Below are 15,068 nucleotides of genomic sequence, written 5' to 3' on the forward strand. Positions count from 1 at the left end.
CTTCATCCAAATCGTTAATGTATTTTGTAAAGAGCTGGGGTCCCAGCACTGAGCCCTGCGGCACCCCACTAGTAACTGCCTGCCATTCTGAAAAGGACCCGTTTATCCCGACTTTCTGCTTCCTGTCTGCCAACCAGTTCTCTATCCACGTCAGTACATTACCCCCAATACCATGCGCTTTGATTTTGTACACCAATTTCTTGTGCGGAACCTTGTCAAAAGCCTTTTGAAAGTCCAAATACACCACATCCACTGGTTCTCCCTTGTCCACTCTACTAGTTACGTCCTCAAAAAATTCCAGAAGATTCGTCAAGCATGATTTCCCTTTCATAAATCCACGCTGACTTGTTCCGATCCTGTCACTGCTTTCCAAATGGGCTGCTATTTCATCCTTAATGACTGATTCCACCACTGATGTCAGGCTAACCCTGTCTATAATTACCCGCTTTCTCTCTCCCTCCTTTTTTAAAAAGTGGCATTACATTAACTACCCTCCAGTCCATAGGAACTGATCCAGAGTCGATAGATTGTTGGAAAATGATCACCAATGCATCCACTATTTCTAGGGCCACTTCCTTAAGTACTCTGGGATGCAGACTATCAGGACCCGGGGATTTATCGGCCTGTAATCCCATCAATTTCCCTAACACAATTTCCCGTCTCATAAGGATATCTTTCAGTTCCTCATTCTCACTCGACCCACTGTCTCCTAGTACATTCGGAAGGTTATTTGTATCTTCCTTTGTGAAGACAGAACCGAAGAATTGGTTCAATTGGTCTGCCATTTCTTTGTTCCCCATTATAAATTCACCTGAATCCGACTGCAAGGGACCTACGATTGTCTTTACTAATCTTTTTCTCTTCATATATTTATAGAAGCTTTTGCAGTCAGTTTTTATGTTCCCTGCAAGCTTCCTCTCGCACTCTCTTTTCCCCTTCTTAATTAAACTCTCAGTCCTCCTATGTTGAATTCTAAATTTCTCCCAGTCCTCAGGTTTATTGCTTTTTCTAGCCAATTTATATGCCTCTTCCTTGGTTTTAACACTATCCTTAATTTCCCTTGTTAGCCATGGTTGAGCCACTTCCCAGTTTTATTTTTACTCCAGACAAGGATGTACAATTGCTGAAGTTCATCCATGTGATCTTTAAATGTTTGCCATTGCTTATCCACCGTCAACCCTTTAAGTATCCTCTGCCAGTCTAGTCTAGCCAATTCACACCCCATACCATCGAAGTTACCTTTCCTTAAGTGCTTGCCTTTATTAGACAAGGCATAGAATATAAGAGCAGGGGGGGGTGAACTGGATAAAACACTGGTTAGCCACAGCTGGAGTACTGCGTGCAGTTCTGATCACCACATTGCAGAAAGGACGTAACTGTACTGGAGAGGGTACAGAGAAGATTTACGAGGATGTTGCTGGGAGTGGAGAATCTAAGCTATGAGAACAGATTAGATACGTTGGATTTGTTTTCATTGGAACAGAGGAGGCTCAGGGGAGACCTCATTGAGGTGTATAAAATTATGAGGGACCTCGATATAGTGGATAGAAAGGGCCTATTTCCCTTAGCAGAGGGGTCAACAACCAGGGTCATAAATTTAAAGTAATTGGTAGAAGGTTTGGAGGGGATTTGAGGGGAAATTTCTTCACACAGAGGGTTGTTGGGGTCTAGAACTCATTGCCTGAAAGGGTGGTAGAGGCAGAAACCCTTGCATTTAAAAAGTACTTGAATGTGCACCTGAAGTGCCTAACCTGCAGGGTTATGGACTTGGATCTGGAAAGTGGGATTAAGCTAGATAGCCTCTTGTTGGCCAGCATGGACACGATGGGCCAAAATGGCCTCCTTCCATGCTGTAAACTTCTATGATTCTATGATAAAATTATGAGGGGCCTAGATATAGTGAATAGAAACATAGAAACAGAGAAAATAGGAGCATAGTAGGCCATTCGACCCTTCGAGTTTGCACCGCCATTCAATATGATCATGGCTGATCCTCTATCTCAACACCATATTCTGCTTTTTCCCCATACCGCTTGATGCCATTTGTTTCTAGAAATCTATCTCTCTCCCTCTTAAATATATTCAGTGACTTGGCCTCCACAGCCGTCTGTGGTCGAGAATTCCACAGCTTCACCACCCTCTGAGTGAAAAAATTTCTCCTCATCTTGGTCCTAAATTTCCTACCCCCTATCCTGACCCCTTGTTCTAGACTTCCCAGCCAGGGGAAACATCCTCCCCGCATCCAGTCTATCCAACCCAATCAGAATTTTATACGTTTCAATGAGATCCCCTCTCATTCTTCTGAACTCGAGTGAATACAGGCCTAGTCGATCCAATCTCTCCACATCCGACAGTACTGCCATCCCAGGAATCAATCTGGTGAACCTTCGCTGCACTCCCTCTATGGCAAGTATATCCTTTCTTAGGTAAGGAGACCAAAACTTCACACAATACTCCAGGTGCGGTCTCATCAAGGCCCTGTATAACTGTAGTAAGACATCCTTGCTCCTGTACTCAAATCTTCTTGCAATGAAGGCCAACATACCATTGGCCTTCCCATCTGCTTGCTGCACCTGCATATTTGCTTTCAATGATTGGTGTACAAGGACACCCAGGTCCCTCTGTACATCGACACTTCCCAAGCCATCACCATTTAAATAATACTTTTTCCTTATGTTTTTCATGCCAAAGTGGATAACTTCACAGTTATCCATGTTATACTGCATCTGCCATGTGTTTGCCCACTCACTCAACCTATATAAATCGCCTTGCAGCATCTTTGCATTATCCTCACAACCCCACCTAGTTTTGTGTCGCCAGCGAATTTGGAAATATTACATTTGGTTCCCTCATTCAAATCATTTATATATATTGTGAATAGCTGGGGCTCAAGCACTGATCCCTGTGGTTCCCCACTAGTCACTGCCCGCCACCCAGAAAAAGACCCGTTTATTACTACTCTCTGTTTCCTGTCAGTTAACCAATTTTCAATCCATGCCAATACATTACCCCCAATCCTATGTGCTTTAATTTTGCACACTAACCTAATGGACCCAAGTTTCCACACGCGCCTAGAACGGCGCAGTCCCAACCTGGACGCCCCTTTCTCGCGCCACAAAGTGCGCCTAAAAAAATCCTCCGTATTCTCCACCTCCCTGCAGGTCCTCTGGCCCTCGGCGCAGCGCAGCACGAGCTGTAGGGGGGCGGAGCCAGGTCCCTGTGCTGAAAACAGTGACGGCACCTCTGCACATGCGTGCTACAGTGGGCACGCAAGTGCAGTAGCTCCAGGCGCCGAACTGTGTGGGAGGGGCCCGAAGCACACAGCTCCTAGCCCTGGCCGAATGGCCTCACTGGGGCTGCGTGAATAAGGCTCCTCCCACGGCCAGCTCCTGCTTCCTCCGGACCAGACCCGACACCCGCTCCCCGCCCCCGGACCAGACCCGACACCCGCTCCCCCCTGCCTCCGGACCAGACCCGACACCCGCTCCCCCGCCCCACCCGACTGGACCCGACCCGACCCGCGCTCCTGTTCCCGCTCCCCGCCTGGACCCGACCCGACTCGCGCTCCTGTTCCCGCTCCCCGCCCCCCCGACTGGACCCGACCCGACCCGCGCTCCTGTTCCCGCTCCGCCCTCCGACTGGACCCGACCCGCGCTCCTGTTCCCGCTTCCCGCCCCCCCGACTGGACCCGACCCGCGCTCCTGTTCCCGCTCCCCGCCCCCCCGACTGGACCTGACCCGACCCGCGCTCCTGTTCCTGTGCTCCCGCCCCCCGACCCGACCCGACCCCCCCCCCCCCCACTAGACCCGACTCCCGCTCCCGGACTGGATCCGACCTGACCTCCCTCCCTCCCTCTCCCTCCCTCCCTCTCTCTCTCTCTCTCCCTCCCTCCCTCCCTCCCTCTCCCTCCCTCCCTCCCTCCCTCCCCGAACCGAACCTCCCCGACCCGACCCAACCCAATGCCACCTACCTGTAAATCTGGTGCTGGGGATGGGCCCTGCCCGAAGTCTCGGGCCGGCCCGTTCAGCCTTCGGTCCCGAAAGGCCTGCCTGAAGCACTTTCACACAGGTAGGAAGATGGTTTATTTAATCTTTTCTTTGCTTATAAATGTTTATTCAGGTTGGATTTATTTGTATAAGTATAAATAAGGATTTATTATAGAATTTAATGACTTCCCTTCCCCCCCCCCACCTCGTTCTGGACACCTAATTTGTAACCTGCGCCTGATTTTTTAATGTGTAGAACAGGTTTTTTCAGTTCTACAAAAATTTTTACTTGCTCCATTCTACTTTAGTTTGGAGTACGTTTTCACTGTGGAAACTTTCAAATCAGGCGTCAGTGGCGGGACACGCCCCCTTTTGAAGAAAAAATTCTGTTCCAAAGTAGAACTGTTCTACCTGACTAGAACTGCAGAAAAAAAAATGTGGAGAATTGCGATTTCTAAAATAGTCCATTCTTCACCAGTTGCTCCTAAAAATCAGGCGCAAATCATGTGGAAACTTGGGCCCCTTATGTGGGACTTTATCAAAGGCCTTCTGAAAATCCAAATACACTATATCCACTGGTTCTCCCTTATCTATTCTATCAGTTACATCCTCAAAAAACTCCAATAGGTTTTTCAAACATGATTTACCTTTCATAAATCCATGTTGACTTTGTTTAATCCCGTTGATATTATCTAAGTGTGCTGCATTCACATCCTTTATAATAGACTCCAGCATTTTCCCTACTACTGATGTCAGGCTAACTGGTCTGTAGTTCCCGGTTTTCTCTCTCCCTCCTTTTTTAAAAAGCGGGGTTACATTTGCCATCCTCCAATCTGCAGGAACTGTTCCATGGTCTATAGAATTTTGGAAGATAACAACCTATGCATCTACTATTTCCATGGCTACCTCTTTTAGTAATCTGGGATGCAGATCATCAGGCCCTGGGGATTTATCTGCCTTCAGTCCCATTAGTTTCTCCAGCACTATTTTCTTACTAATAATCATTTCCTTTAATTCCTCTTGCTCACTGGACCCTTGGTTCTCAAGCATTTCTGGGATGTTATTTGTGTTCTCTTCCATGAAGACAGAACTTAAGTAGTTATTTAATTGTTCTGCCATTTCCTTGTTCCCCATTACAAATTTTCCCATTTCTGTCTGTAAAGGACTTACATTTGTCTTCACTAATCTTTTTTCTTTTTACGTACTTGTAGAAACTTTTGCAGTGGGTTTTTATGTTCCTTGCAAGTTTACTCTCATACTCTATTTTTCCCCTCTTAATCAATCTCTTGGTCCTTTTTTGCTGAATTCTAAACTGCTTCTAATCCTCAGGCTTAACACTTTTTCTGGCAACTTTGTATAACTCCTCTTTGGATCTAATACTATCCTCAATTTCTTTTGTTAGCCATGGTTGGGCCTCTATTCCTTTTGTGTTTTTACACCAGAAAGGAATGTATAACTGTTGCAATTCATGCATTCGTTCCTTAAATATTAGCCAGTGCCTATCCCTTAGGGCCTATTTCCCTTAGCAGAGGGGTCAACAATCAGGAGGCATATATTTAAAGTAATTGGCAGAAGGTTTAGTGAGAATTTGAGGGGAAATTTCCACGCAGAGGATGGTGGGGGTCTGGAACTCACTGCCTGAAAGGGTGGTAGAGGCAGAAACCCTCACATTTAAAAAGTACTTGGATGTGCACTTGAAGTGCCGAAACGTGCAGGCTTATGGACCTAGAGCTGGTAAGTAGGATTAGGCTGGATAGCCTCTTGTTGGTCAGCACAGACATGATGGGCCAAAGTGGCCTCCATCGATGCTGTAAACTTTGATGATTCTATGAAATGGCCTACTCCTGCTCCAATTTCTTATGTTCTTACATAATTGGATTCAGGGTGTGCATTATGTAATGCAGTCTCCATTTTAAAGTCATACATACTGCCTTTATGTTTATAATATTTCAATTTTATATTAATAGTTAAATAGCAAAACTTACCATAGTTTGGGAAACTGAGATACACAAAATTGAGGCACAACATCACCATTGTTGGTGGGAGGGTGTGAATTATAGTGTGACATGTTTACATGGGCAATATTCATCACAAATGTGGACATACAAAATGGTAATGGAAAAGATTCAAGGAAGGGTACAGTTCCAAGATTGTTAATAAATTACTAGTCAATCTTTGATGGCTCCCTTTCTTCATTTCACCCAATCAGCTCTGCTTCCCCATTACCCTCCCCACTTCCACCATGTCCCTACCCACTTCTTAGCACACCCTCACCACTAGATCTTCCCCTTTGAATTAACCACATAATCCCTTTATCCTGCCTTCTCACCTTGAACCCTCATACTCCCATCCGCAACCCCACTCCCCAACCCAACGAGGACAAATGGTAAGAGGTCAGAAGCCATTTTACCCTCATAATCCCTTTATTCTCATTTGGTTTCCCTCCTCCCCTTCCTTCTTATCTGTTTACCTCAAAGTGGCTTTGTTTGCTTTCAAAATTCAACTCAAATTTTTGACAAAAATGAAACTAATTAGAATGAGCGAAATGGCTGGCTGTGTTTTTCTCTGTAGTCATTGGCCCAGAAATTGCGGTCTCCCCGGGTCTGTACGAAGTTTCTATGGACCCGGGAAGGCATCGGAAAAGCCAATTTGCAGCGTGCAATGCGCATGCGCTGAAAACCGGCTTTTCCGATCTGTCAAGTTTCTGGCTTGACAGCTCCTCCGTATCTCAGGAGCGAGGACATTTGCCAGGGCAAGATTGCGGGAATTACGCATATCTTGCCCAGCAAATGTCCTCAAATCTCTTGAGCCTGATAAAAGCAGGCGCATAGCCTACTTTTACAGGCGTAATAGTTTAAAAACATACAAAAATATAATTAAATTAAAAAAACACATTGGCCCTGAAATTCCGGCCTCCCCAGGTCCGTACGGAGTTCCTACAGACCCGGGAAGGCATCGGAAATGCCGGTTTCCAGCGCGCAATGCGCTTGCGCTGGAAACTGGCATTTCCGATTTATCAAGTTTCTGGCTTGACAGAGCGCACGCATCTCGGGAGCGAGGACATTTGTAAGTGGAAATTTCCGATATTTACGTTTACAAAAGTCCTCAAAAATCTTATGCCTGAAAAAGTAGGCGCATAGCCTACTTGTACTGGTGCAAGTGTTTTAAAAAACACAAAAACATATAAAAATAAAGTTATTAAAACATATTTTATCATTAAAAACCCTCCCCACAATGTTAAGTTTATTTTAAAAAACTTTTTTAAAAATCGGGAAATTATTTTTTTTAAAAGACATTAATAACTTTAATTTAAATGAATGTCGTGTAATTATTTTCTATTTTTTATTAGTGTTCTGGGTGTTTGGGGCTGTGTTTTGGGTGTTTTGGGCTCTATCACAATCATAGTAATAGGAGTTTAGGACCCTGCGGAATTCCTATTACTATGATAGCTTATCTGATTGGCTGCCCAGAGCCATGTGACTCCAGCTCGAGGCCTGCACAAGTGTCGACGTGCACGCGCTGCGAATCGCAGTTGAAGGAGGCCTCAGCATCGGAAAGTCAAACGTGGGCAGCAGCTTAAGGTAGGTGCGTGTTTTTTCTCTAAAAAGCCCGCAGGAAGGCCAAAACGAAATTTCAGGGACAACATTTTTAAAAACCCTGCCCACTACGTTACATTTATTTTTAACCATAATTAAAACTTTTTATTTTAAATTGGCAAATTTTTTTCTTTAAAAAACACTGCTATCAACTTTAAATTTTATAGTGTATTTATGTGAGTTTTTAAAAAATGTTTTATGTCGTGTTTGGGTGTGTTTCTCATTTATAGTAATCGGAGTTGCGGATTTACGAAACTCCTATTATTATGAATGAGAAAATACTTTATCTTGATTGGGTGTCCAGGCCCACGTGGCTCCTGCGAATGTCCCAATGTGAACGCGCTCTGTTGCACAAGAAGAGGATGGCCTCGAGTCCGGGATCTCTGGCGGGCATTCGACCAAAAGTTAAGTGCGCATCTTTTCTCTTACTTTCAGTCGAACGCCCACGGGAAGAAGGGAATTTTGGGCCATTCTCTCTTTGCTCTCATAGATGTGAGAAATTATTTACGCTGGCTATGTATATCTTGTTCCCTGTTTGACCCCACCTCGGGAGCCTCTTATCAACAAGAGCAGACATTGACAACGAGATTCAACACTGCCTCCAGTGCGCCAGTGCAGCCTTCGGCCGCCTGAGGAAAAGAGTGTTTGAAGACCAGGCCCTCAAAACTGTCACAAAGCTCATGGTCTACAGGGCCATAGTAATACCCGCCCTCCTGTATGGCTCAGAGACGTGGACCATGTACAGTAGACACCTCAAGTCACTGGAGATTTATCACCAACGATATCTCTGCAAGATGCTGCAAATACCCTGGGAGGACAGACGCACCAACATTAGCGTCCTCAACCAGCCCAACATCCCCAGCATTGAAGCACTGACCACACTTGATCAGCTCCGCTGGGCAGGGCACATCGTTCGCATGCCAGACACGAGACTCCCAAAACAAGCGTTCTACTCAGAACTCCTTCATGGCAAATGAGCCAAAGGTGGGCAGAAGAAACATTACAAGGACACCCTCAAAGCCTCCCTGATAAAGTGCAACATCCCCACTGACACCTGGGAGTCCCTGGCCAAAGACCGCCCTAAGCAGCCGGGAGGCAGCTGAGCACCTTGAGTCTAATTGCCGAGAGCATGCAGAAATCAAGTGCAGGCAGCGGAAAGAGCGGCGGCAAACCAGTCCCACCCTCAACAACTACCTGTTACAGGGACTGTGGTCGTATTGGACTGTTCAGTCACCTAAGGACTCATTTTTAGAGTGGAAGCAAGTCTTCCTCGATTCCGAGGGACTGCCTATGATGATGATGATATCTCATTCCAGCTGCTGTTTTTTTTCAAACCGATAGTTTAATACAGTTTTTGGCAGATACATAATAATACACACGTGTACAAAGAAAATGTCGTACACTTTTCCAAGTTTGTTTGTTTTTTAAACAAAATTTGTATCACAAGTGTTACGTTTAGAATAACTCCACAGGGCTGTACATCTTAAGCTCAAACTTGATCGCCTGAGTTTTAGCCCTGGCATGGTCAGTCGGTCGGATCATTGCTGCACTGTGGTGTGGCTGGTCTGATTGGACTGTCGGGCATGGTGGGTTCATCCTCGTAGTTGACCGCGAGGTCGATTGCTAGTTGGGTGTGTGTGTGTGGATCAATGATGGTAATGTCCTCTTCAAACTGTTCTTGGTTGTCAGTGAACCACAGTTTGGTCTGATCCAAGTGTTTTCTGCACGTTTGTCCATTCAAAAGTTTGACAACAAACACTCTATTCCCCTCCTTGGCTAACAGTGCCAGCAACCTATTTGGAACCGGGACCATGACCATAATTAAGAACAAACACAGGGTCATTGACCTCAATGTCACGTGATACAGCCGCCCAATCGTGGTACATGTTATGCCGGTGACGCCGTGTTAATACATGATCATTGAGATCCAGGTGGACTAAGGAGAGCCTGGTTTTGAGTGCTCTCTTCATTAGCAATTCTGCAGGGGGAACCACGGTAAGCGAGTGGGGTCGTGTGCGGTAAGGTGAGCAGAATCCGAGATAACCGGGTCTGCAGGGAACCATCCGTCATGCATTTCAAGTTCTGCATGATGGTTTGGACTGCCCGTTCTGGGCTTAAACGGCACAGACCTGACATGCTTGATGCCATTGCGGGTCATGAACTCCTTGAATTACGAGCTGGTGAAGCATGGTCCATTGTCACTAACAAGGACGTCGGGCAAACCATGGGTGGCGAACATGGCCCAGAGGCTTTCAATGGTGGCAGTGGACGTACATGACAACATTATTGACAATTCGATCCATTTAGAGTAAGCGTCCACTGCTACAAGGAACATCTTTCCTAGAAAGGGGCCAGCAAAATCTACGTGGACTCTTGACCACGGTTTGGAGGGCCATGACCACTGACTCAGTGGGGTCTCCCTTGGTGTGTTGCTCAACTGTGAGCAAGTGTTACATTGGTGTATGCATGACTCCAATTCCAAGTCAATGCCGGGCCGCCAAATGTGCAACCTGGTGATAGCCTACATCATGACTATGCCAGGGTGGTTACTGTGAACGTTGCGTATAAATGTTTCCCTGCCTTTTTTTGGCAAAATTACACGATTCCCCCATAGGAGACATTCCGAATGGATGGACATTTCGTCCTTGCATCAGTGGAATGGCTTAATTTCGTCCTGCATTTCCCTTGGGACCGCCGACCAGCTCCCATTGAGGGCGCAGCTTTTTACTAGTGATAGCACCGGGTCCTGGCTAGTCCAGGTCCTGATCTGGCGAGCTGTGACGGGTGACCCCTCGCTCTCAAAAGCATCCATTACATGGAGCAAGTCTGCAGGTTGCGTACTTTCCACTCTGGTGTGGGCAATGGTAGCCGACTGAGGGCATCCGCACAATTCTCAGTGCCTGATCTGTGGCGGATTACATAATCATACACAGATAACGTTAGTGCCCATCTTTGGATGCGGGACGAAGCATTGATGTTAATACCTTTGCTTTCTGAGAACAAAGAAATGAGCGGCTTGTGGTCAGTTTCGTGCTCGAACCGGAGCCCAAATACGTATTACTGCATTTTCTTAACCCCGTATACGCATGCTAATGCTTCTTTCTCAACCATACTGTAGGCTCTTTCTGCCATAGATAAGCTTCTGGACACATATGCAACCGGTTGCAGTTTGTCTGACCAATTGGCTTGCTGTAACACACAACCGACCCCGTACGAAGATGCATCACAAGCTAGTACTAAACGTTTACATGGGAATAACTTGTTAGAACATAACAGGTTTCTGGCCTTGTTAAAGGCTGTCTCTTGAGATTTAGCCCAAACCAAGTCGTCACCCTTGCGTAGCAATAAATGCAATGGTTCCAGCAAAGTGCTCAACCCCAGTAGAAAGTTACCAAAATAGTTGAGAAGTCCCAGGAACGAACGCAGCTCCGTCACATTCTGTGGTCTGGGTGCATTCTTGATGGCCTCCGTCTTGGAGTCCGTGGGTCTGATGCCGTCCGCCGCAATCTTTCTCCCCAGAAATACGACCTCTGGCGCCAGGAAAACACACTTGGAGTGTTTCAGCCTGAGTCCCACTCTGTCCAATTGCTTGAGAACCTCTTCCAGGTTGTGCAAGTGTTCGGTGGTGTTGCGGCCAGTGATCAAATGTCGTCTTAGAACACTACGGTGCGTGGAACCGATTTCAGCAGACTCTCTATGTTCCTCTGGAAGATGGCTGCCGCCGAGCGAATCCCAAAGGGGCATCTGTGGTATATGAACAGTCCTCTGCGTGTGTTGATGCATGTCAGTTTTTTTGAAGGTTCAGCCAGCTCCTGTGTCATGTAAGCAGAGGTTAGATCCAGCTTGGCGAACGACTTCCACCCTGCTAGTGTTGCAAACAGGTCATCTGCTTTGGGTAGTGGGTACTGGTCCCGTAAAGAGAATCGGTTGATCATTACCTTGTAGTCCCTACCGATTCTGACCATCCCGTCGCTCTTCAACACCGGCACAATTGGACTGGCCCACTCGTTGAACTCGACTGGCAATATGATCCCCTCTCATTGAAGTCTGTCCAGCTCGATCTCGACTTTCTCTCGCATCATGTATGGAAACGCTCGGGCCTTGTGATGAACGAGTTGTGCATCAGGGACTAGATGGATCTGCACTTTGGCGCCTGTGAAGTTGCCGATGCCTGGCTCAAATAATGACGGAAATTTATTTAGCACTTGGGCGCATGAGGCGTCATCCTCCGAAGACAGTGCTTTGATGTCGTCCCAGTTCCATCGGATCTTTCCTAGCCAGCTTCTGCTGAACAGCGTTGGGCCATCGCCTGGTACAATCCATAGTGGTAAATCATGCACATCTCCATCATACGATACCTTCACTGCCACACTGCCAATGACTGGCATGAGCTCTTTGGTGTAAGTGCGCAGCTTGGGGTGGATCGGGCTTAGTTTTGGCCTTTGTGCCTTGTTGCCCCAGTTTCTCAAAAGCCTTCTGGCTCATAATTGACTGACTCGCCCAGTGTCCAATTCCATGGAAACTGGAATGCCATTCAATTTGAATTTTAACATAATCGGAGGGCTTTTGATGGTGAAGGTATGTACCCCATACATTTCCTCTTCAGCCTCGGGTTGAGTTGCCTCTCTTACTTGTTCAGTGTGATCCGCACCGGATCGGTCATCTTCTGCTGACTCTGCCACGTGGTGAGTCGCAGCAAGTCTGCACATTCGTTGGAAGTGCCCCATTGTTCCACAGCCCTTGCACATTTAGTGCTTGAATCGACATTGATGGACACGATGATTACCCCCACAGCGCCAACATGGTGCTAAAGGATTTGCATTCACACCCCACGGCGGGCTCTGAGTCATCCGAGGTCTGGCCTCTGCGGGTGTGTAGGCCCTGCCATGTACAGTTCTGCCTGCTGAAGGCATTATTTTATGCACAGTACTTGCCGGTGAGTTCCGATGCTGCAATGATATCTGTTTAGTGTTATCGTTCGTGGACATAAAAGCCTGGGCTATCGTGATGGTCTTGCTCAGATTTAGGGATTCGGCAGACAGCAGTTTGCGAAGAATGACCTCGAGGCCGATTCCAAGCACGAAAAAGTCCCGCAACACTTCCCCCCAAAATCCAGCAAATACGCACGGTCCCACAAAGCGTCTTAGGTCGGCGACATAGCTCCTCACTTCCTGGCCCTCGGAGCGATGGTGCATATAAAAGCAATACCTGGCCATCAAGATGCCCTCCTTCGGCTTGAGGTGTTCCCGAACCAGCTTGCACAGCTCTTCATATGTCTTCTCCGTTGGTTTCGTCGGTGCTAGCAGGTTTTTGATGAGGCCAAATATCGTGGACCCCCAAACGGTGAGGAGAATCGCCCTCCGTTGGCCACGAAGTACTGGTCAAGATGCTCAACGTAGGCTTCCCAATCATCACCCTCAACACATCTCTCAAGAATACCAACGGCAGCCATAATTGCGTGAAAGTTCGTGATCTGTTACTCGTCGCCAATTGTTACGTTTAGAAGGACTGTACATCTTAAGCTCAAATTGTTGTGACCTTGGTCTCTTTATTGTAACTCCAGAGTGAGGGGGCAGCATGGTAGGCTGCCTTTTATACCTGCTTGCCCAGGGTGTGCTGGTGACCCTTGGGTCTCCCACAGGTGCGACCTCTGGTGGCAAATCTTACACACTGGTAGTGTTTACATACATAACAAGAGCCAACATTAGCAGTTGGCTTATTACTATTTATGTTTTTCTTTAATTGCGGTGGGGAGTTAGCGCCGTTTTTATCAAGCAAATAGTTTTGAAAATTTTGGCGAAACTTTTGCCACATTACTGAATCGTAGCCACGTTCCCGTGACATGAGGCACCGACGCATTACATGTTTGTAAGAAAGGCCTTTTTAAAAATATTGATCTCGCAAACACAAAACGACACTTTTTTTTTAAGTTAGAGTGTTGGACATAAATAACTGGCTGCGAGGTAACCAGTGGCCTGCGGTGCGGCTGGTGGGTGAGCGAGCACCGGCTGTGTCTGTGGGCAGGGACACGGGGCGTCGGGGCCGGTTAGTCGGGGTGGGGTCGGGACCGAGTGTCCCTCGGGGCCGGTTACTGGCTCTCACTCTCAATCTGACAGACACACACACAGCCTGTCCCTGTACAGACCCCTCTCACCTCTGCCGCCGCCATCTTCTGTTTAAAAGTTGTTGCCCGGCAACGTGACGTCACGCCCGGGCCAGGGTTCCAAGTCTCGAGCCGCAGTCACTGAGAGCCAATCAGCGGCTGCCGCGGAGTGAGGCAGCGGAGGGGCTGCAGTGCATCATCACCACAGGCAATAGCATTCTGATTCAATTTGTTCAGTTTCCTTTTAATTTTGGTTAAGTTACAGTTTTCATTGGTTGAGCCACTTTAAGAAGGGGCACTTGTTGAACTCGAGTGCAATAAGAAGACTGAACAGCAAGAGTGGGTCGACGGCAAACACACTTTGTGGATACTTGGTGATTCGGTTAATAAACGTTCTTCAGTCAGCTGCATCTTTTGCAACTGTCAGTCTATTCCAGACATTCCGCACCAGCCTTACCATTTCTTACAATGTCCAAAATGCTTCATTTTTGTTCACGCTACATAAGATTCTGGACCCTACATATGTGTTGTTACCTTACCAGCTAAACATTTCTGCCACCTTGTATGTACCGAATTTAAATTGCAGTATCATCCCGAGTTACAATATCAATTCCACTCGGGTTTTCTACCAACCGTAACATTTTTGACAATTTACTAAAAAAAAACTAACATTTATTTCAACGCCTGTATAACACTTGCCAGGCCCGGCATCTATTCTACCAGCTGGTTCCGTGTCAAGTTACCGCCCCAGGTGCTTCATCATTTGCCATAATATATTTTGCAGTCTTCGGGGCCCAATCATGTGTCAGAGCGCCAATGTTCTGTCTCTATAATGCAATCGTGTTCTGTTCTTGGCCGTAATTATTCAGACGCACAACTGTGGATGGAAAGTAACTGTATCATCAGTAATAAAACAGAACATGCTGTAAATACTCAACAGATCTGGCAGCATCTGTGGAAATAGAAACAAAGTTAACGTCACTAATAACTGACTTTTCGTCAGTTCTATTTTTATTTCAAATTTCCAGCATCCACAGCATTTTGCTTTTTGCGTAGATGTTTCGTGGACCACGCTGACTGCTGTCAAAACGCATAACCGAGGTTCTATTTTCCTGAATATTTTCATTCATAACCGTTCTTCGGGAGATTAAGCATGCGATCCGCGATAGAGTAGGTTTTACATCAATTGTAAAAGGAGCAGGTTTAAAGATCGAATTATATTTTCCTATTCCATGCTTATTTATGTAATTATTGACTTTAAAAGAGCTCAGAAATGCACATATCGAAGCTAGTCTTTTCTCCACAAAGTCCACCACACAAAAGAAAAAATGCGGTAACATGCTGATTGCTCAGACACCTCTTTTCATGTTAAGCCTTCTGCTT

At 46.5% G+C, this 15,068-nt stretch overlaps 2 protein-coding genes across 5 annotated transcripts in view; one reads left to right on the plus strand and one right to left on the minus strand.

Annotated features, from left to right (window-relative positions):
• LOC139264473 (leucine-rich repeat-containing protein 72) overlaps positions 1-13,810 on the minus strand; it is a 202,857-nt gene extending 189,047 nt beyond the window's left edge. Inside the window, exon 1 of the mRNA XM_070881009.1 lies at positions 13,737-13,810. The gene's annotated coding sequence lies outside the window, so the exon portion shown is untranslated. The remainder of the gene's footprint in view (positions 1-13,736) is intronic.
• crppa (CDP-L-ribitol pyrophosphorylase A) overlaps positions 7,495-15,068 on the plus strand; it is a 717,155-nt gene continuing 709,581 nt past the window's right edge. For 2 of the 4 annotated variants that reach the window (XM_070879974.1, XM_070879979.1), the window contains exon 1: positions 7,495-7,567. The gene's annotated coding sequence lies outside the window, so the exon portion shown is untranslated. Of the gene's footprint in view, positions 7,572-15,068 lie in introns of all 4 variants that reach the window. The other 2 variants (XM_070879975.1, XM_070879977.1) reach the window with 2 other exon arrangements.

This window comes from Pristiophorus japonicus, chromosome 5 (assembly GCF_044704955.1).
Source record: "Pristiophorus japonicus isolate sPriJap1 chromosome 5, sPriJap1.hap1, whole genome shotgun sequence".
Classification (NCBI taxonomy): domain Eukaryota; kingdom Metazoa; phylum Chordata; class Chondrichthyes; family Pristiophoridae; genus Pristiophorus; species Pristiophorus japonicus.